The following is a 23,085-nucleotide window of genomic DNA, read 5'->3' on the forward strand; positions in this document are numbered from 1 at the left end:
AATAGACTTAAAGACAAGAACCACATGATCATCTCGATGGATGCAGAAAAAGCATTTGACAAAGTACAGCATCCCTTTATGTTCAAAACATTAGAAAAACTAGGGATAACAGGAACTTACCTCAACATTGTAAAAGCTATTTATGCTAAACCTCAGGCTAGCATCATCCTAAACGGAGAAAAACTGAAGGCATTTCCTCTAAAATCTGGAACAAGACAGGGATGCCCTCTATCACCACTTCTATTCAATTTAGTTCTCGAAGTACTAGCCAGAGCAATCAGACAGACGAAAGAAATTAAAGGCATAAAAATAGGAAAAGAAGAAATTAAACTATCACTATTTGCGGATGACATGATAATATACTTAACAGACCCAAAAGAGTCTACAAAGAAGCTGCTAGAGTTAATAAATGAATTCAGCAAAGTGGCAGGTTATAAAATCAACACGCATAAATCAAAGGCATTCCTGTATATCAGCAACAAAACCTCTGAAATGGAAATAAGGAAAACCACTCCATTCACAATATCCTCAAAGAAAATAAGATACTTGGGAATCAACCTAACAAAAGAGGTGAAAGATTTATACAATGAAAACTACAGAACCCTAAAGAGAGAGATAGAAGAAGATCTCAGAAGATGGAAAAATGTACCCTGTTCATGGATAGGCAGAACTAACATCATCAAAATGGCGATATTACCCAAAGTTCTCTACAGGTTTAATGCGATGCCAATCAAAATTCCAATGGCATATCTTGAAGAAATAGACAAAGCAATCATGAAATTCATATGGAAAAACAAAAGACCCAGAATAGCAAAAGCAATTCTAAGCAGGAAGTGTGAATCTGGAGGTATAGCGATACCGGAGGTCAAACTGTACTGAGAACAATTCTTAATTTAATGCAGAATTAATTCTGTATTAATTGTGCATTCTATGTCTTTTCAACTAGAGTACATCAACATATGATTAACTCTCTAAGGTATGCTTTCAAATAATTGACTTTAAAGAATTATTTATGTATGTATGGTTTCTTCCAGGAAACACAAAATATTTTCCCTTGAGGGTTTTTGAAACACAAAAGATGACAGTGCACAATTTTACAGATGAACTTTTAATAAGACTACACTGCCAAATTGCAATGATTTATATGCAACTGTAAAATACAAATACTTAATGTGGTTTTTTTAAGGCACTGACTTGCATTGCATCAGTCACCTCCATAAGTCATGGGTGTTGATTTTTTTTAAAACATTATTGATTTGTTAAAGAAAATGGTATCTGGGGCCCATTATTCTCCTCATTATGAAACACTAAGTGGTTAGAGGTTTTAAAGTAGTGGGTCAGCTAGGAGAATCTATTTTTAAAGATTAGCTTTAGACTTCTCTAGCATTTGTTCATAATTTTAGGACCATTTGGGATATAATTGAAAATATACTTTTTATTAAAGCAGACTTTAGTTAATTGGTTCTTATTACTTGATGATGGTTTGCACAGGTGCATAACTCAGGACACTAAAATTAGGTTGACACATCAATGCCACATACAATATATTTTGTATAACCTTAGGTAAAAATAACTAATAAAGCTTGCTTCCCTGCTTATGTTGCATTATTATTAAACTGGCATATTGGCCTCATGTAATTTCTTTCTCATTCATGGTTAATCCTTACTTTCCCTCTTTCTACTCCACCATCAATTTATTGATAGTATTATAAGTATTATAACTATAATAGAAGAAAACATAGAGTTATAAGTAGGAGCCCTGAATACAGGAGATCTGCATTTATCCCTAAATTGTATGTCTGGATAATGACTTTCTGCCCTTCATATTTAAGATTCTGCAGTGGTAATATGTGACAGGTTGGATTGTATTTTGTTCCATTTGTGATACTGTGTTCGAACAGGATTATCAAACTAGTGAACAGCATTTCCATATTCTTACAAGTCTGGCTTATAAGACAATTCAACACATTATAATGTTTTATAAACAAATGTACATGTAAAGGTTATGCTATTTTCTGTTCAACCTAGTGGTGAAATTACCACTTGTTAACAACAATGCAGTTCCAATCTGGATTAACTCTGGTATAATTTATTTATTTTTATTCCATTGTGGATTATACTAATAGATGTCTAAACATCATTGGATCTGATTATACTTTGAGGGGACTGAAGCTATGCTAGCTGACCCCAACCAGAGAGAAAATGTGTAAAGAGTGTCCAGGTAGCTTTCTCTATGGTGTTCAGAAATGCTATACAAAGATCAGATATAGGACTGACTCCATTGCTCCATGGACAATCTCAAGAAAGCTTTCTAGTACTTATACCCATGGATGGACCCACAGCTTGTAAGTAGTGAATATTTATCTTCTTCATGTGATTGTCCAATTTAATTAAATTGATGTAATGACAATTCCATTGTATCAGAACACTAAACCAATGTTGCAATGTCATGTCACTTGATTCTTAAGCTGATTTTTAAAAAAGGAAAAAAACCTTACTGTTATCAAACAATGATTTATGCATTTGTTTCTACTTGAACGTGATAATTGAAATTTTTACACCAAAACTAAAATTTCCCATTACTAATGTGAGTACTAGTAAAAGATCTCAAAAATATGCAAGTATCATATTTTGAAGCAAAATTGTAGGCAATGACCTTATTATTAAGATTCAAACATTATAGTTCAAATTTTGGAGTTTTATATTTTTATCAACAGAAGATGTTTAAGTTAAAGTAGTTAACTTTACAAAATGTTGGACTTAACATTATGAAAATTAAAGTATAAATTACATGTATATATGTTAATTTTTAATTTGAAATGAAAATTATTTTTAACCTTCTGTAATATTAATCCAGTCCCAATGTTATATAATAAGATTATCAATTATTTATACATTTTGTCTGTAATTTTCTTTCATAAGGCACTTCTTGACACTCTAAGATTCAAGAATCAAAATTTCATCTCAGATCTCTTTTCTCTCAGTACATGGAAATAATGGATATAAAAATTACCCTCTTTGATTTCCAGTTTAATGAATTATGATCTTTACTTTTATCTATAAGGAAAAGATAAAACAGATTTCTGCTTAAGTGCTATGCAATGTCTCTTTTCATTAAAATTTAAATGTTATTTTTCCATTAATTTTGCTTAACCATGGAATTTCATATTTCCACCCTCTTATGCCTTGATCCTAGATGTTTCTGAGCACATGAGTGGGAAAACCCACATTGTGTTTATCAAAATTGCATGCATCAATCAGAAAGAATGGAAAAGATAAGAAAGAAAAAGTTAAGGTAACACACACATAATAAATGTAGGAAGCAACTACACCCCAAGATCTGGGTCAGGGGTCAGTAAGCAGCGGCCTGTGAATTAATTTCAGTTGTTCACCTATTTTTAAGGTATGTACAGAATGATTTAACATTTTTAAACTTTTTATAAATTGTCTATATGTACTATAATTGAATTCACCTCTTGGTAGCAAAACCTCAATTATTTGCCTCATGGGCTTCTAAGGAAAATTCTGTCAACCTCTGAAGTCAGGAAAAAAGGAAAAGTTTGGAGTTATAGGATCTAGAGTCCTGGAAAACAGATCTGTGTCTGTCACTCTTTTATACTAAACACTCTGAGAGTGTTGCTTTCAGGATGCTTCTGAGAAAGCAAAAGAAGTTGAAGACTAGAGCCAGCTGAGGCAGTCAGGCTTCAGGGACATTCTTGGGCAATGGAGAGGGGCACAATGCACAGGAGCACAAGTTCTCCTTGCCTTCCATGTTCAGGAAGCTTCTGTTCTTCTCTATCAGTCATTTTCAGAGCCTGGGAGCTACTTTCATGATGCTTGGAGCTTTGAATATCTAGAGCCGAAAGGCTTTTACTTAGTAATCTAGGTCATATTCTGGATAGGTCTGGATTATCTAGCAAGTAGGAGCTATGCTTTTGACATAGGTGAAATAACTTTTAAGGTAGGGGAGGCAATGAAGGCATTCTTAACAAATACATTAAAACATACCTGAGGCTATTATGTATGGTTTGCTTGGTTTCTACTCTCATTCTAGGTTATATATTTACTCAAAATGTACAAATATTGAAAACTTAAGGGTTTCTTGATTTTATGTAGTCATTTTCTTCTATTTAGAAAAAAATTACTAGATTTTCACATAGTATCTTTGCATAGGTACACAATTATGATTATAGCAAATGTAAGCAAATATTAACTACATCTGTGTTAACAACATCTTCATTTTATTTCCCTCCAAGCAATTCACATGGGTCAAAGTAAGTATTCATTATTATTACAACTAAGGATTTTACTTTTAGAAAAGTAAATGCATGAATGAAAATTAATGTATCCAACCATCACTTCTTCTCTTCTAACCATTCCTCTGAGTCATAAGTGAGCATTTGTCACTAGATTAGACTAAGCAGTATGTTCTCTGAAGTGAAATGATTACACTTTAGAAAAATTTGCACAATTTGAATCTTACATTGTTTTCATAAAGTAATTTTGTTGTTAAAAGAAATAGATATTATGTTAATAGGAATGAAAGATGTGGGTGTTAGTTTGCCTGAGGTTGCCTGAAAAATATATAGAAAGACAGGCATGGTGGCACGCTTGTAATCCCAGAGACTTGGGAGGCTGTGACAAGAGAATCGGAAGTTCAAAGCCAGCCTCAGTGAAAGCAAGGTGCTAAGCAATTCAGTGAGACCCTGTCACTAAATAAAATACAAAATAGGGATGGGGATATGGCTCAGTGGCTGAGTGCTCCTGGGTTCTATCCCTGGTACCCACGCCTCCCCTGCCCCTCCCCCCAAAACAACAACAACAACAACAACAACAAAAACAGACAAAAGTCAAGAGGCATGTATTATTTTTCTACAGCTACCTTAGCAAAATTACACACACTGCTGCTTAGAAAACAGTAATAATTTTCTCACAGTTCTTGAGAATGGAAGTCCAATATCAAGGTACAAATAGGGTTAGTGTCTGGTGAAGATGGACAGCTGTTATTCCTCTGTATGCTTCTATGATCTCTTTGGTTTAAGTAGAGAGAAAGCAAGTAAGCATCTCATTCTTATAAGAATGTTATTCTAATGGGATTGGTGCTCCATTTGTAAGACATAGTTTGAGCTCAATTTGATTCTTTCAGTCTTCTCCAAATACAGCTATGCTGGAGGCTAAGGCCTTAATACTTACCTTTGGTGAGGACACAAATACTGAGTCTATGACAACAAAAGCATAAGAAGAAATTATCTGTGCATACCTTTTATTTTCTTTAGGTATCTAGAAAACATTTTTGTTTGTTTGTTTGTTTCCTTGCAGAAATTGTAGATTGTTAATGAGGTCTGAAATAATATTTTAGTTTGAGATGGTACAGCAAAGTTTCATATAGTATGTGACTTATAGAAAACAGAAATTTATTTCTCATGGTTCTGGAGGTTGGAAATATACTATGAAATTGCATGAACAATAATGAGGGCCCTTTTCTTATTGTACATTCTCTGCTCTTTCTTGCATCCTTACAACGGAGAAAAGGGGTTGGGGAGATCAATAAGGTTTCCTTTATAAGGCACTAATCCTATTCCTAAGGACCCCACACTCATGATGTAATTACACCCCAATGCTCCTCCTCTAATATTATTACACTGGGGATTAGTATATCAACATATGAATGGGAGGGCACATTTAGACCATAACAAATAATATGAGCACACTAGATCACAAAGGATTCATACTGTAATACAAACAAAACTTAACTGCAAGGGAGCATTTTCACTTTGAGAGAAACGTTGTTTGTGACACTTGTCCTTGTACTAACACAAGGGATATTTTCTTCGTTTAAAGTATTTTTCTACATAGCTTATAGAATAATTTGCATAAGGTTAACAGTGTTGCAGTTAAATGTTGCAGAACACAGGAGGGAATCTGTAGTAAAATGCAACAATTAAAGAAACAAGTATGTTTGTATGTTAAGCTATTGATGAATGAAATAGGCAATATTTTTCTTAAAAACGTGACAAAAATACATTAACATATTGTAAACTCCTCTCTTTTTCATATAAACCAAAGGAAATACCCAGACCATATATAAAAAAATAAATAAAGAAAGAAATATCTGAATTCTTAAAAAGGAATCTCTTATAGTAAAAGATCAAAAAATAGGTCACAGAGATATCAGGAACCTTACTCTGAAAATAATTGCAATAAACCAAATATAAATTAATAAACAGAATTATAGCAATAAGGTTGCATAGGAAGAGATGAGCATAGGGTACATTTAGGAGAAAATATAGTGTGTTTCAATGAATAAGATATGCTTACTACAGAATATGATATACTTCTCTAGTATTACTAGGCAAACAAGGTAAATGCTTTAAATATTAATTTTCTTTAAATACAGTGAATAAAAAATGTCATCAGGCTTATAAAGAAGATTGAATAAAATATTTCTGACATCATCAGATTCATGTCACTGTAACAAATACCTGAGATTATTAATTTATAAAGGCAAGGTGTTTACTTTGACCCATAGATTTGATGTTTCAGTCCATAGTTGCTTATCCCCCGTTGATTCTGTCCTGTGGTAAGACAGCATATCCACCATGGCTGAAGTAGCTGGTAGAGCAAAACTGCTCAACTCTTGGCCAGGGAGAAAAGAGAAGAAGAGACCAGGGTCTCCCAATCTTCTTTGAGGACATGCCTTCAATGATTTGAAGACTTCCCCCTAGGTTCAACCTCTTGGTTTCCATCACATCTCCAGTATAACTAAGCTGGGGACAATTCCCTAAACACAAGGGTCTTTGAAGATTTTTCCAGATCCAAACTATAGTACATGGGTACATGATGAAGAATGACTTAGTGTATATAATGTTACCTTCAATTGGTAAGGAGTAAACAAGTCTTATTCTTTAGTAATATTTGAAAATAGAACTTATAGAGATGGAACAAATAACTTCAAAAGTGATCATTTCATTACAGTTGTAATATTCCTCACAAAGTAAAATGAGGGAATGTTTTAGTAGATTATAACTAGGATCCTTGGTTTAGTCTCAGAGATTAGTTATTAAATAGTTAATAGAAACACAAAATTTTACTACAATTATAGCTAAAATAATTGTCAACACAACAACTTCTAGTACCTTAACCTCCTCTCCTGATTCTTCCAGGGATGACGTAAGGACGAATAAGGAAAGGAAGTAAGAGTAATGGAGTGGTTTATTGAATTGAAAGTGATATAAGATTGGGTTGGTTTCTTATGGCCAGTGAAGATATTGATAGTGACACTACTACTCGAGTTGAAATTTGGAGATTTTTCAGAGACTTTTTCTTATACTAAATCCATGCCTTTGGGTTCCTTAATACTTTTTCCTTCATCTGGCTACTTAGCACTCTGTTGTCAACTTCTGGTTTATGCTAGTAGACCTGTATTGATTTTATCTTTTGACATTTCACCCATAACTGTTTTGGAAATTATCCTTTTAAAACGTGTTCAGGTCAGTTCTCATTGGTTGTCCACGTCTAAGTGGAATATATCTAATATCTATGCCAAAACAAACTTTGAATAGGAAGAATATTTCCAACATAGTCATCTCATTTGTGTCAATCAGGAGGTCAGGTGGTCATCTTCTCAAGCTTTCAGGATTTCAAGGCATGTGTCTGGAACCAGTCATTCTGTGCCCTTCTTTCAAAGATGTCAGGAGAAGTAGGGCAAACTCTCTTAATGATCTCTTGAGACTCTTTTCCTTGGATTAAGAATGAGGTGGAAGTATTATCCTATGTTACAGCTCCAAAGAAAGGAGTAAAAAACTTCACTGTATTAACAGTACATACCTCCCATTTACCTCTTCAACTTTACTGTTTTTATACAGTCTAAATAGATAAAAACCTAAAGCTTACAAATTAATTTTTAACTACGTTTTTACTTACTCCAAGTGTTCTGGCAGCTCACAGATGTGGGTGCTGATAATATCAAGACTCTATTGTCTTAAGACATTATGGGATTGGGTTAGAAGGAATCTCATTTGATGTCTTAGTACAATATGCAAAAGGTTATAAGCAAAATGTCAGAGTAGTACAGAAAATGCAGACTGAGTCTTTAAATCATTTTTAGTACTTTCTTAAATTATCTCATTATTAATTTTCTGGCAGGAAATCACTGCCCAAACAATGTATATAATTTTGAGATAAGTCACTATTAATTCTGTTATACTGACAGCTGAATGAATGGGAGATGTTTTAAATTTTATATTTCAGGACATAGATGTTTTAAGCATTTATTGTAAAATAAAATTCAGTCTAAAATTGTGTATGAAATACATCACTCACTGCAGAATTGGTTTATCTTTTCAAGAGTTTTCCTGAGCTGCACAATTGATCATACATATTTCATACTATTTTATATCTGTGCATTTTTGCATTTGGTATAATTTAGTTCCAACTGTGTTAGAAAATGAATATCAAACACTATCTGGAGGCAAACTGAGGAGAAAAGTGTTTTATCTGGTTAACTTAAATGTTAGGTCATTAATCATATTCTTCCTCATCAGTTTTTTTTTTTTTTTATTTTTGTTCCAAAGACAGAGTATTTACATTCAAGTCATATGAATAGGCTCCAAGTCACAACCATATCTGAGAAAGTTGGACTTGTTTAATATTTAAGTTTTCACCATCTTCATTTCATCTTTTTTCTAGCTTGATTTCATGTACTTTAGAGAATATAAAGTTAGATGAATAAACAAAATATAAACATTGTTTCCCAACTATTTGAAAGCAACATTTCTTTCAGTAGATGCATTCACACGAATGAGGTTTGTGGGCCTAAAAGGGAAATGTGATCAAATGACCCAGGTGGGAAGTTTGTGCTTTTTGTCTATTATTCTTCTGAAAGATCAGTGACGGAAATTCTATCATTCTGGTCTTTATTTTGAGATGTGTATTGACAGGTGGCTACACAGCAGATGTTGCAACAATGCCATTAGTGGTGTTGTTTTTTTTTTGTTTGTTTTTTTTTTTTTTTTTTACTATTTCTTGATGAATATGATTCAAATATTGTGCTCTGGTCTATGATTTAAAATAAATCGTTGTCCTCTCAAACTCTGAAGAATGGATTTTACTTTCATCAGCTAAACTTACATGTAGGAAAAAAAATCCTTAGGGCAATATTATTAAGAAATAGGTTATTTCTAACATGAATGAGTTTGAGGGTTTGAGGCCTGTGAAAGTCTGGTTAGAATTAAAGGAAGAAGTGTAATGATGAAGACTTGCTGAAAATTGTTTTCGCTGTCACCTAGAAAGATAGATGGAAAGAGATAACTCTTCTCTAGACAGTGTGGCCCTGATTATATGACATTTTAAGAATCATATGAAACTCAAGACTATAAGGTGGGCATATTTCTTCTAACTAGGAAGAAAGTGAAATGAAACTCTAAGAAGTTTAAGTGATCATTTTAGTGCTTTTTAAAAAAGAATTCCTGCCATATGCAACAATATAAATGAGCCTGGAGAATTGAAGACTCCATGAAATAAGCCAGATACAAAGGACAAATGCTACCTTATTCCATTTATAGAGTAGATATAAAATGGTGAAACTCACAAAAGCAAAGAGTGGGATGGTGGTTTCCAGGGACTGGGTAGGAGAAATGGGAGTTATGTCAGAGGTTAACCAGCTTCAGTTATAGGATAAGAATGAGTTGGAGAAAGCTAGTGTATGTCATTAGGCCTATAGTTTACAGTACTGTCTCGTGCACCTAAATACTTCACTAAGAGTATAGATCTTGCATTAAGTGTCCTCATCACAAAACAAAGAAAAACTTTTAGAGGTGATGGATATTTACAATATTCATTATAGCAATAATTTTATGGCGATATACTTATCTCCAAATTTATTAAGTTGTATACATTAAGTATACCTACGGACATATAAACATATTTCATATGCAAATCACACCTATGTAAAGTGGTTAAACTAAAAATAATAATGACAGCAGTTCATTATCACAGTTCTGCTATGGAGTTTTCAGGGTAAGAGCTATAAAAATATCTTGAATGAATGTGAAAAATCATACTCTTATCTATTCAAATTGCCTGCAGTTCATTTCAACTTTATTTTATACATATTCAAGAGTAGTTGATCTTGTATTGGAGGCAAGCAAAAAAAGGAAGCCTACTGAAGAAATTTCCCATGTAAAAGAATGACACTTCTCCTAATGACACTCTCCTTTCACTCTCACAGCCTCCAGATCAACTTCTAGTCAGATATCTACATACTTCATGATATGGAGAACTTGAAGGGTAAAAGTTATATAATAAGGGAATTCAAACATTTTGTTCTTATAATAGCAATAATGTGAGAAATGGGTGTCAGGATGTATATTTCTTGTGTTAGATACATAAAGGCAGATAATTGTATATTAAAATAAATACATTGAGATAGATTAACACTTAATGAGATATTTTTCTATCAACATACCAGTTTCAACAGCTCTCAGAGACCATAACTGTGATTTTTTTTTAGATTTGCTTTTAGTTTTGATTAATAGCTTATACCCTCCATTCAATAGTACCTATGGAAAATGAAGTTCAGATATTAGAAGTTGCTCAGTGGTGTGTGTGTGTGTGTGTGTGTGTGTGTGTGTGTGTGTGTATATAATGTGTGTGTGTAGATGATGAATGATATAAGAATACTATTCATGACCTGTTTAGCTCCTACCTGAATGATTAACAGAAAAAGTTGCAAAAAATTCTTTTTTATTTTGGAAAACACTTTTGAAGAGAAATTTAGTATATTTGAAAAGGTCTACCTGTCTTTTGGGAAAAACAGTAAAAGTAATTGCTTCTGAAATAAGATTCCTGGTTTCATCAGTATTGGCATTCTTGAGTGAAAAAGACAGATATTAACATGTAAACTGCAAATAAAAAGTTGGCATTGATAATGTGTATAAGTAATGAAGATTGTAATGATCTGCAGGGATGATTTTACAGTGACTAACTGAAATTGTGGGTATTAAGACCAAAAGCAATGAAAAATCCAATAAATGCTATTTTCATTTATATAACAAGAAAAAAAACTATATATCTGGTGAATGAGGACTAATATGATCCACAATGAGACAGTCATGTTCCCCACCCAATTCTGTCTTGCATCTTTATACAATAATAGTACCTCTATCAGCATTGTGTTATTGTATATGAATTCTGTGTGTGAAAAGATTGGAACCAACCTAGATGCCCTTCAATAGATGAATGGATAAAAAATGTGGCATGTATACACAATATAATATTACTCAGCAATAAAAGAGAATAAAATCATGGAATTTGCAGGTAAGTGGATGGAGTTAAAGAAGATAATACTTAGTGAAGTTAGCCAATCCCCCAAAACCAAATGCTGAATGTTTTCTTTGATATTAGGAGGCTGATTCATAGTGAGATAGGGAGAGGGAATATGAGAATAATAGAGAAACTCTAGATAGGGCAGAGGGGTTGGAGAGGAAGTGAGGGGGCATGGGGTACTTAATGATTGTGGAATGTAATGATTATTACTATCCAAAGTATAGGTATGAAGACAGGAATTGGTGTGAATATACTATGTATTCAACCTGAGATATGAAAAATTGTGCTCTATGTATGTAATAAGAATTGTGATGCATTCTGCTGTCATATATAAATAAAAATATTACATAAAAAGAAAATATAGAACTTTTGAAGATACTTCTTGGAAATAGGCATCCAATTTCATAAAGATTATTATTATATAAAAAGCTATCAGATTCATTTAACCATTCCCTATGTTTGTGTCTCCCATAAAATGAGCTCTTGTCTCTGACATCTAAATTTTGCTTCCCTTTACCATCTAATGGGCTTGAAACGTAACCCTTGTAAACTTCTGAGATTTGATAGTGGACCACTAGATATTTATTTCATTTGTTGGCCAAATAAGACCCCAACTTTTGGTTTTGCACTGAATGAACCAGCTCTCTTCTACTTCCAAGGGAGGTGTCAGCTTGTTCTAAGTTACCACTTTGGTGAAGTCTCTATGTACTTTAATTATTTTGTTCCCTACTTCAGAAGGGCTTTAATTTTGTGACTTGAAATACGTTACCATGGAAAACGTTTCTAACAATATTAAATAAAAGATGTGATGGAGACATTAAATGTGTACCTTCTTAATGCCACATTGATGCCACATTAGCTTGCACCTGTAGATTTCCTTTTCTAACCCTAACCCTAACCCTAACCCTTTTCTGACTGTCCTTCTGTCAATTTATAAATATTCGGTCCTTCTATTATTCCATATGTCAATCTGCTGGTAGAAGATTTTCTTTTTCATAGCAGATATATCAGAAATGTTTATTAAGTGTGTGATGCTAAAACACTGAGCTTTCTTTTTATTTAGTATTTTTTTATTATCTCCTAGTTTTTCCAATTTCTACTCTATGTTTTCTCAAATATTAGTCACATTAATAAAATTTGAAAAATGTAGAAAAATAAAAGAACCTATAATATATTATTTGGTAGATTTTGTTAAACTTTTTATTTTCTAAATTATTAAATGCATACTTAATACAAAAGTCTATATACACATAAAGAAAAATACACATGATAGATTGCTAAGTGAAATTGTATTTTATAAGTAGTATTATATATGGTAGTTTTTCTGTTAAATTCAAAATTTACTGCTATTTTACCAACGGCGATTTCTATGTTTATTTAATCTATCTTATCCTAAATTATGTTTATACTCTCCAGTTTTTGGCACTGAATTTTAATTGTTCTTTGAGTTGATTTAATCTATACCTTTCAGGTAATTGGTAACACATTGAAACAGATGTTTATCTAGTTTATTATGCATTGCCAGAGATATGTCTTGATTTATACTTAACACCTCATAATTATGCTTTTATCCTTACAACTCCATCCAAATAATTCATGTCTAAAGGCCATTGCTGTTTTCTTGACAATAGTCAATAGAACTTTGAAATATTCTTTTCATTTCTCAGGACACTTTCTCCTCTAAGTTTCCGAGGTGCCACGGCCAGACCAACCATTCTCTCCTGGTTCAGGCTTCTTGCCTTCACCCTCTTTCTAATCTTTTATGATTGTTTTTAGCAGTTGGTTTTTAGACCTCCTGACATCTCTAGATACACCTATTTTTTGTGGGGCAGGCTGGTACCTGGATTGAATGCAAGGGCACTTGTTCACTGAGTCACATCACCAGCCCTATTTTGTATTTTATTTAGAGACAGGGTCTTACTGATGTGTTTAGTGCCTGACTTTTGTTGAGGATGGCTTTGAACTCGAAATCCTCCTGTCTCAGCTTTCCAAAGTGCTGAGATTACAGGCATGTACCACCAGGCCTGGACTCTAGATACACCCATTTTAAATCATAGATCTATTTAAATAGTTCCAATAAATCTGCTAATGGTTTCTAAATTTGTACCATTAGACTGGTCCTGTCTTCTGAGTTGACTCATCCTTTAACACCTCCTTCTAAATTGTCATTTGAATCCCTGTTGTATCACTGCCCATGGCAAAGTGAATTTCTATTTTTTTCTTTCTTTCTTTTTTTTTTCCTACATGACTCTTGAATTCATTCTTTGTTCTTAAAGTCTCTGGATTTTACACAGTATATCTGGAGGTCTTATTATTTATGGCACTTTCTTTTTGCCATTTGGCAGCTTATACCTGCCTTTGGATGCACATATTCAGTATTTTTTCAGTCTTTCATTTATTAAGTAATTAGCTTTAAATCTATACAGAAAAATCCTGTCACTGTCCTCAGAGGTGCTTAAATAACACATGTGTGGTTAATTGCTTGGCGCAAAAACCTTAAATCATTTGCTCTGATGGTTTCAGGTAGGGAATTTGTGCTCATTTTCAAACAGTACATGGGCTATTTTGATTGAACTAGTGGAACACTCTAAGCTATGGTTTTATGTTGGTGGAAACTGCTAGAATACCAGGAGGATGATTATCTTCATTCTCGAATGTAAATGTTATATATGGAGGAAATAGCATTGGAATTCAGTGGTGGAATATTTTTAAAAAATAGTTTTGTCATTTTAAAGCTGAACACGTTTGTTAAGCTTAGAATTTCAGTCAAATTTGCACAACATAATCACAGACCTTTTACAAGAGTGTCATTTGAACTAATCCATTAGCCTTGTCCAAATTAGCCCAATTGTTTATAAGGTATTAAATGCACTACAAAGCCTAACATGTTTGTTATGCTCCATAATCATAGCACCTGTTAAACAGCCCACCACAGCTGTACCTTTAGCAGATTACAGGCCATTAGGCAAGTTATACAGTACCTTCTTTTTATAACCTAATTTATCTTCTTTTGCAGGAGACTTTCTGGTTCATAAAATGAGAACTTTTTCATGGCCCTTCACTGATTGAGATGAGGAGAATGGTTTTAAAATTATCAGGATTCTTAGATACAATTTTCAAATGCTGTGGTAAAATGCAATAGTAAAATATTTCATTAACTTTTAATCCAATTTGTGATTGTTTTTTCCACTTGGGATAGGATGTCTTCAGATTTAATATGCTCTTGTTTTTTTTTTTTTTTTTTGAACAATTTCTTGAAAACAAGTTAAGTAGAAAACTATGTGTTAAGGAAGCACAAAATCCTATATTAAAAGATTTTTTTATGGGTCTAGACAGTTGCCAAATGGAAGAAACATCTGGCATCTATTTTATTCCCTCATTAATTTTTAAGCATTTGCAGGTTGTCTAAATCATCAAAACCCTCCCGTGTATGCAGACACATACACATGAAATTACATTTAGAGTCACAAAGAATGCAAAATAGATGAGGCAATCTATCCACTTATTCAAAATTCAGTAGGAGTCCAGAAGTTTGAATCATTCTGCTAGGGACTGATGAGAAAACAGAGAGAAAATCTTACAAGGTGACTCAGTCCCTGTTCTCATGGAGCTTACAGTTTCCTTTAGAAGACAGACTTTAATCAAATTAATCAGGAAAACAATAATAGCAGCAATTATTATATTTTATTTATATATGTGTGCAGAGAAAAAGAAATGATAGGTAGGTAGATATCTATATAAATACCTCATGTATGTATACATATATACATATAAGTATTACATAAATATATAGGTCATGTATTTGGGTGTGCATATATATATATACATATATATAGATGTGTGCATATATATACACATATATGAAGTTGAAATACTTGAATATGTACACATATACACATAACAAAACACTGAGAATATTAAATATGCTGTGGTTCACCACTATCCTAAAGTAGTTCAATTTTCATTGAAATCTATTATTAAATTGGCGATGTTGGAGTAGGGTATGTGGGGTAGTGAATACAGAATACAGGATTGTTCCTGGTAAAAGAACCATGGATACAGAAATTCTGTGTAATGGTGGCATAGGGATCATTTGGAAATTTTGAAGTAGATCAATATGTCTGGATCACAAAATAAGGGCAAAGAGTTCATTTGATGAGTCTGCTGAGATTCTCCTGGACCAGTCATTTCAGAACTTCATAGCCATTTTTTCCCCTTAATGCTCAGTGTAATGAAAAAACAGAAGTGCTTTTAGACGAGGGAGTCCTATGATCAGATTTGAATTCAACACTACTTTTGCTGCTTTATGGATAAAGTAGGTAAAAAAGGAAGGAAAGTGGTGTGTGATAAGTGAATACAAATATGTAAATTCATATCCAGAATACATACATAGAACTCAAAAAACTTAACACTAAAAATCAAATAAGCCAATCAATAAATATGCAAAAGAACTAAATGGATACTTATCAAAACAAGAAATACAAATAATCAACAAATACATTAAAAAATTTCAATATATCTAGAAATTAAAGAAATGCAAATCAAAACTACATTGAGATTTCATTTCAGTGCAGTCAGAATGGCAGTTATAAAAAATACAAATACTAATATAAATATGGGTGAGAATGTGGGGAAGAAGGTACACCATACATTGTTGGTGGCACTACATTGGTGCAACCAATTTGGAAAGCAGTATGGAGATTCCTCAGAAAACTTTGAATGGAACCACCATTTGACTCAGATATCCCACTCTTCACTGTATATCCAAAGGACTTAAAACCAGCATACTACAATGACACAGCCACATCAATGTTTATAGCAGCTCAATTCACAATAGCTAAACTATGGAACCAACCTAGGTGCTCTTCAGCAGATGAATGGATAAAGAAAATATGCTACATGTACACAATGGAATAATACTCAGCCATAAAGAAGAATGAAATTATGTCATTTTAAGGTAAATGGATGGAACTAGAGTATCATTCTAAGTGAATCCTGAAAAATCTAAGCCAATCCTGAAAAATCAACAGCCAAAGTTTTCTCTGACAAGTGGATGCTGATCCATAGTGGGGTGAGAGAATATAAAAGAATGAAGTAACTTTGGTTTTTGTGGAGGGAAGTGAGGGAAGGGGTGGGACTGTGGTGATGGGAAGAACAGTAGAATGAGACAGACATTATGACCCTTTATACATGTAAGATTACACTAATGTAGTGACTCGGTACCATGTACAGCCAGAGGAAAAAGAAGTTGTGCTCTATTTGTGTACAGTATGTCAAATTGTGCTCTATTATAACTAATTAGAACAAATAAAAAAATAAACTCAGTATACTACAGTGATGTAAGCACCTCGTGTTTATGTCAGCATAATTTACAATAGCCAACCTGTGGAGCCAAACTAGGTGCCCTTCAACAGATGAACTAGTAAAGAAAATGTGGTATATATGCACAAAAAAAGTGTTACTGAGCCACAAAGAAGAATGAAAATATGGTATTTGCTGGTAAATGGATGGAACTTGAGACTATAATGCTTAGTGAAATAAGCCAATCCCCAAAAGTCAAAGGTTAAATGTTTTCATTAATAGGGGAACATTAATCCAAAAGAAGCAAGTGAGTGGGGGAGGTTAAAATAGAATTAAAAATATAAAGTGGAAAAAAAGAGAGAAAAAATAGAGAAGAGGTCAATAGAGTAAGTGAAAAGGATTGAGGAGGAGGAAGAAAGGACAGGAAAAAGGAAAAATAGTGAAATTAATCTGAACAAACTTTAGTATGTACATACATGGATATGGCGTGATGGGTCCCAGCACTGGTATATCCACAGGTCACTAGTACATAGATTGAAGAGGGATTTGTGGAGTGGAAGAAGGAGAGCAAAGGGAGATTGGGTGGAGCACCAGGGAATTAATTGGAACAACTTGTGTTCTATACTTTTGTGATTATGTCAGGGTGTATTCTGGTATTGCACATAAAAAAAAGAATTATAGAAGAAGAATAAAGAGAAGGAGGAAGAGGAAGAGAAGGAGAAGGAGGAGGAGGAGGAGGAGAGGATCTCATTTTGAAACAAACTTCAAACTAAGAAATAGAACATACAGAATTCTTTTCATGTTATGAAACAGAATTTTTTTCAATTTTAATAACATTTTATGGTAAATGTATATGGCTCTTGCATTAAAATAAAGCAATGAATTCATTGGAAACTGTCACTGTGGGAGTACATAAAGTACATAAGAATATGATCATCTGAGAGCATTTACAACATATTATGCCATTTTGGATGTTTGAGGCATCAATAATATACATCATGTTCCTTCCTCCTTTTTCTATTTATCAGAGAGATAATAAAAGTATTTTTTATTTATGGTGATTATTATGGTATATTAATGAACTACTTAGAATGGAACTAACCAAATATTCCAGGAATAAATCCCTCTTCATCATAATTAAGTTTTCTCATTAAACTTATGTTTTTCATTTCTTCAATTTTTAAATTGTAATAAAATACACAAAACATAAGATCTGACATCTAAACCATTTTAAGTGTACAATTCAATGATATAAAGTACATTTGCATTGTTTACTGTAATCACTAACATATAGAATTATTTTCATCTTATAAAACAGAAACTTTATAATAATTTAAAGTTTTTTATTATTTAAAATCTATTTACCTCATATAGAACAGCCATCCTACTCTGTTTTGTTTACTGTTTGCCTAGAATATATGTTCTTCATTTTTTAACTTTTATACTTTTAGTGTCATTGTATTTAAAGTGAGTCATTTTTATTGGTACATTTTAATTTTACACAGTAGTAGGATTCATTGTGTCATATTTATTCAATAAAATAATTTGATCAATCTCATTCCCTCTACTTTCCCATCCCTACCTGTCAGAAAACTATTTTTTTTTTTTTTTAGTTTTGGAACAAAATAAAGAACAATAAAAATGAAGAATGTTTTTGAACTATTTTTCATAAAATGAAATAAACTATAAGCAAAACTAAGTAAACAAAAATAAAACATAATGGTAATTTAAAAAAGGGTTGACTGATGCTTACTAAGAAATTGTGGTTTAAAACTAACTTGTAGAGATAGGTCAAGTAGTTTTAAAGAATTTTCTAAATGAATCTTTGCTATTTGTCCTATAAAATATATACCAACCCTACTTCTACCTACTGTTTACAGAAAGTTGAATATTTGATGCAAGAAAATTTAGGTGTTAACTGATTGAAAGGCATATGGAATTTCATGAAATAAATTATATTTTGTGTTTCCAGGGTGCCTACACATACCTAATCATTTCTCATGAAAAATTTTGTATAAGTTGTAAGGAAAGATTTTTTTCATTTCTCCATTTAGTAAAATGGTAACTGAGAAAACCAACTTGGGCTCACCTGAAATAAGAATAAGACTTGAACAAGATTTCCTCATCACCTTTCTGTGATTTACTTTGCTGGATGCATTATGGTGAGGTTATAGGAATTGAATATGATAATGTTTCATGTTTTTGTTCTTTGTGGTATTTGAAAAGAGAATACAGTGATCTTATTAATACCTTTTCATTTTCCTGGCCATAATACTGACATTGGCAACATTCATATGAAAACAATATGGTATATTACTCTGCTTCATAGATGCCTTTAATTTTTTAAAATTTATTAAATTTCACCATGGATTTCCATTTCACTGTGCCTAAACTGTATAATTTGCAATTTTTCCTCCTGTTCCAGAGGTATTTTTTTTCTATTCGCTACCATAAGCCATATGATTTCAAAGATAATATGGGTGTGAAAACTATACATATACAAGATCAAAATTTTTAGGAAAAGATGAAGAGAGAGGTTAAAAAATAAAGAGATGGAAAAGAAAAGCAGGAAAACAGAAACAAATACAGTTAATGGGCTATATAAAAAATATTCTGCAGCCTAATTTCATTATGATAGGTCAGAGAATACATCTTTGGCTATTAATCCTACAATACACAGCATCAGGCCTACTATCTGACCAAGGGCTAAGGAAGGAAGAAGGGAAGTCAAGCATGCATTAAGACTTAATGACTCAGGGGCTTTCTTATGTCAAACTTATTTCATTTTATGCTTTACTATGTTACACTTTTGAATCTGCTCTGTAACTATTTTAATGCAAGTTATTCATATGAACATTTAATCATTTTATAATATATGGAATATAATACAAAATATGGGGATTCCAGTTAATAATTCATAGTTTTTGATCTCTACTATGTTAAGATGGCCCACAGGGGAAATGACCTTTTTAAAATAAATTAAAAAATAATATAATACTAACTCCCAGATCTTAGTTTCTAATAGCATTTGCCAACAAAATAAACTTAGAGAAATTACTGATTCTGAAGATAAGGCAAGAATATACAGAAAAAGATTGCAGTATCCTCTAGTTCCAGAAAGGAAATATTCATAAATCAAAGGGATAGAGCTTATAAAAGGGACATGGAAGCAAATTAAAAGACATACCTATAACCAGAACTTTAGCAACTTGAGCACTGATAAGGCAAGTACTATTATGTTATAATCTAAAGTATGAAATAAATATCCATAAGTCCAAATTGATAAAAAATATATGATTGGCACACTAGATAAATGAGGCAAATAGATAAATATCCTGTAATTGAAAAATATTTGCTTGGTTAGTCATAACTTAAGAATATAAAGTATAGCTTCTTTCCAAAGAATATAACACAAAAATAAGGCAAAAATTTAGTTCATTTTAATTAGATAAATACAATCTCTGCCCTGAAATCAAGGAGCACAATATCAGTTAAATAACCATATAGATAATAGATATTTTCCCATAATATGCTAAGGGTGGCACTTTACTTTTGTGTCTTCCTCTAAAAACTCATAGTAATGTCTCAAAACCTCTTGTCATGAAGGAAACTTCAGATAATTTAAAATAGTGAGACATTTTACAATATATAATCAGTAATTCTCAAACCCTTAAGATCATTAAAACAAGATATATCTGCAAAATTGTCACAGTCCAGAGAGGGACAAATAATATGAATGCTAAATAAAATATGGATGTTGGATGGAATATTCTAGATTAAAAATAATTAGGTAAAAAGAAAAAATACAAATAAATATGTCCTAGTGTTAACATTGGCTCATCAGCTGATTCAGACATGCCAATCAAATAGGAGATTCTGATAAGAGGTGAAACCGGAGTTGGGGTGAAAGGACACTCTTTGTAACATCTTTGTAACTTTTCAAAGTCTAAAACATTCAAATATTAATGCTTACAAAATATTTTGTGTAGTGATTCTAATTATTTGATTTTTATTCTATGCATATGCCTTTAGGAGCCTGGATGGAGTTTACTAAATATTGGTTGTGTGTGTAAATGTTAAACTAGCATAGTAAGCCTATGCTTAGAATTGAACTTTGTTGCTATATTTACCCATTTAAAGTAGTTCAGAGACCTATAATTAGAACTATTAGTCATTTTTTTGATTTTTCTGCTTTTTTAAATCTGGTTTTCATACTCATGCTGATAAAGACAATATAAAATGCTGAGAGCCATTGCCAAGTAGGAATGACACATTGAAATTTCCTTGCCAGCCTACCCCATGTTGCTTAGAGGAAGGACTCTGGAAATGGATTTGCCTTGGACATTTGCTGTGACTTTGCATGTATGTTTGAGAAAGGTGACCCTGCTCAAGGACCAGGGTGGATCCGAGTTTAGGGAGGATCCTACTGGATTAGGGCGGATCAGGTTTTAGGGAGTATCCAGTCCTTGGGTTTAGGGTGGTTCCAGGTTTAAGGTGTAACCTGCCGGGAACAGGGCGTATCCTGCTGCCTCAGGCACGCCCAATCTTTCAGTTCCCATTGAGTTCTCCTGGGATTCAGAAAGTATTTGGGATTCAAAGCCTGGTGGAGTACAGTGAATTTTGCCGCAGAACGTGGATTTCCCCAGAACGTGTTTGTAGGGGGCTGGTGTGAGTTCGGGAATAAAGAATTGCTGTTTGAATCTACAAGGTGTGTGGTGGCTCGTGATTCTGTGCCCAGCCAGACTGCAGCAATAAAAATAGACTATTAAAATATTAAAGCAAGTTATGCTTTGTTTATTATTGCAGTATTGAGATTGCTTTGGGTTCTCTTATTCTCTGGCAATCATAACAGTATTCAATACACAAAACTCTGCTACCATCACAAGCAACAAACCTAATTAAGAGCAGAGCAATACAATGAGTCCATTTTTTTTTTTCATGGGATGGGAAAATAAAAGAAATTATAAACATTTATACAGATTGGGGCAAAGGTTTCCCTCTAAAATCCATTACATCTAAAGATATATTTCACATGTATACTTCTGCTTACTGTCTTCTAAATAACATTACACATAATTTTGTGATTTTTAAAGCAATCTGACTGATGTATAATTTTAAGAACAAATTGCATATATGTAACCATGCGATTGAATATGTTTTCAAAGTTGTGTGAAGCCATAACCACAATCTAGCTATGTATGCCAAAGGTATTACTCTTAACCAACTATCTTATCCCTCTCCTTCCCTAAGAAAATAATCACTAATCTTTTTTTTTTCTGTCACTACAGATTAGTCTACATTATCTACAATTTTATAGAATTTGAATAATTGTTTCTATTTTCTATTTTCATTTAGAAGAGTTAGCTTGAGGTTTATCCCTGTTGCTGTGCATATTAATGGGTTTCCCTTTTTACTGTTGAATGATATTCTCTTCTGTGTATTTACAAAATTTGTTTTCTCATACATCTTTTCATGGATATTTATGTGTCTAACTTTAAGTTATTGTAAAACAGTAGTGTAAGCACTCATTCACAAATCTTTTTATTTTCCTGTTGGACAAATATTTCGAAATGAAATAGCTATATCATAGGTAGGCAAGTTTAAATTTTAAGAAATCGTCCAAATGTTTTAGTCATTGTACCTTTTTCATTATTTATATTAGTGTTTATTTTTTTAAAAGCATATAGATTATATAAAGCAATAAGTAATAATAAAATAAATAGAGATGATAAAAATTAGGTAGCCCTTGCCAGGCCTAGTGGCCCATGCCTGTAATCCCAGCAATTTGGAAGGTGAGGTAGGAGATTGTAAGTTTGAGGCCAGCCTCAGCAATTTAAGGAGGCCCTAAGCAACTTAGTGAGACACTGTCTCAAAATAAAAGTAAGTAACTAAAAAAGGTTGGGGATGTAGCTCCACATTCTTGGTACAAAAAAAAGAAAAAAAAGTAGATGGACCATGTTTTGCCTACTTAGTACAGTCTCAAAATATACATTTTTTATATCTCATTGTAGATTCCTAAGCACAATGTTTTCTGCTAGCAGTAAAATAGTGTCAAGTACTCAAATTAACTTTTCAAAATTCAGAGGTTTACAAAATTGATAGAAAACCTAGGGCATGTGTTATTGAAATTAATTTTATTATGTGGTCAGATATTTGTCAACTCTGATAAGAAAAGGACAAACTGCCTACATTTTTGAGATTCATAAAAGTACATTTGGACTTGAAGTTCATTTTCATATCTAACATTTATTATATGAGAGCATTATCACTCAATCTTCTGTTTCTTTCAAATTATCTGACAGCAATTACTAGATACTATCTAGAAAAAATATATATATTTAATTCATTTCTCTTGTTAAATTCTCTAAAGATAAGTTAAGACATAAATAACATAGAAATATTTTTCAAAAAAAGTCTGATCTAGTTCTCTCACCTATGAACTTATTAAAAAAATTTAGA

This window comes from Spermophilus citellus (genome assembly GCF_964194105.1).
Source record: "Spermophilus citellus genome assembly, chromosome: 11".
Taxonomy (NCBI): domain Eukaryota; kingdom Metazoa; phylum Chordata; class Mammalia; order Rodentia; family Sciuridae; genus Spermophilus; species Spermophilus citellus.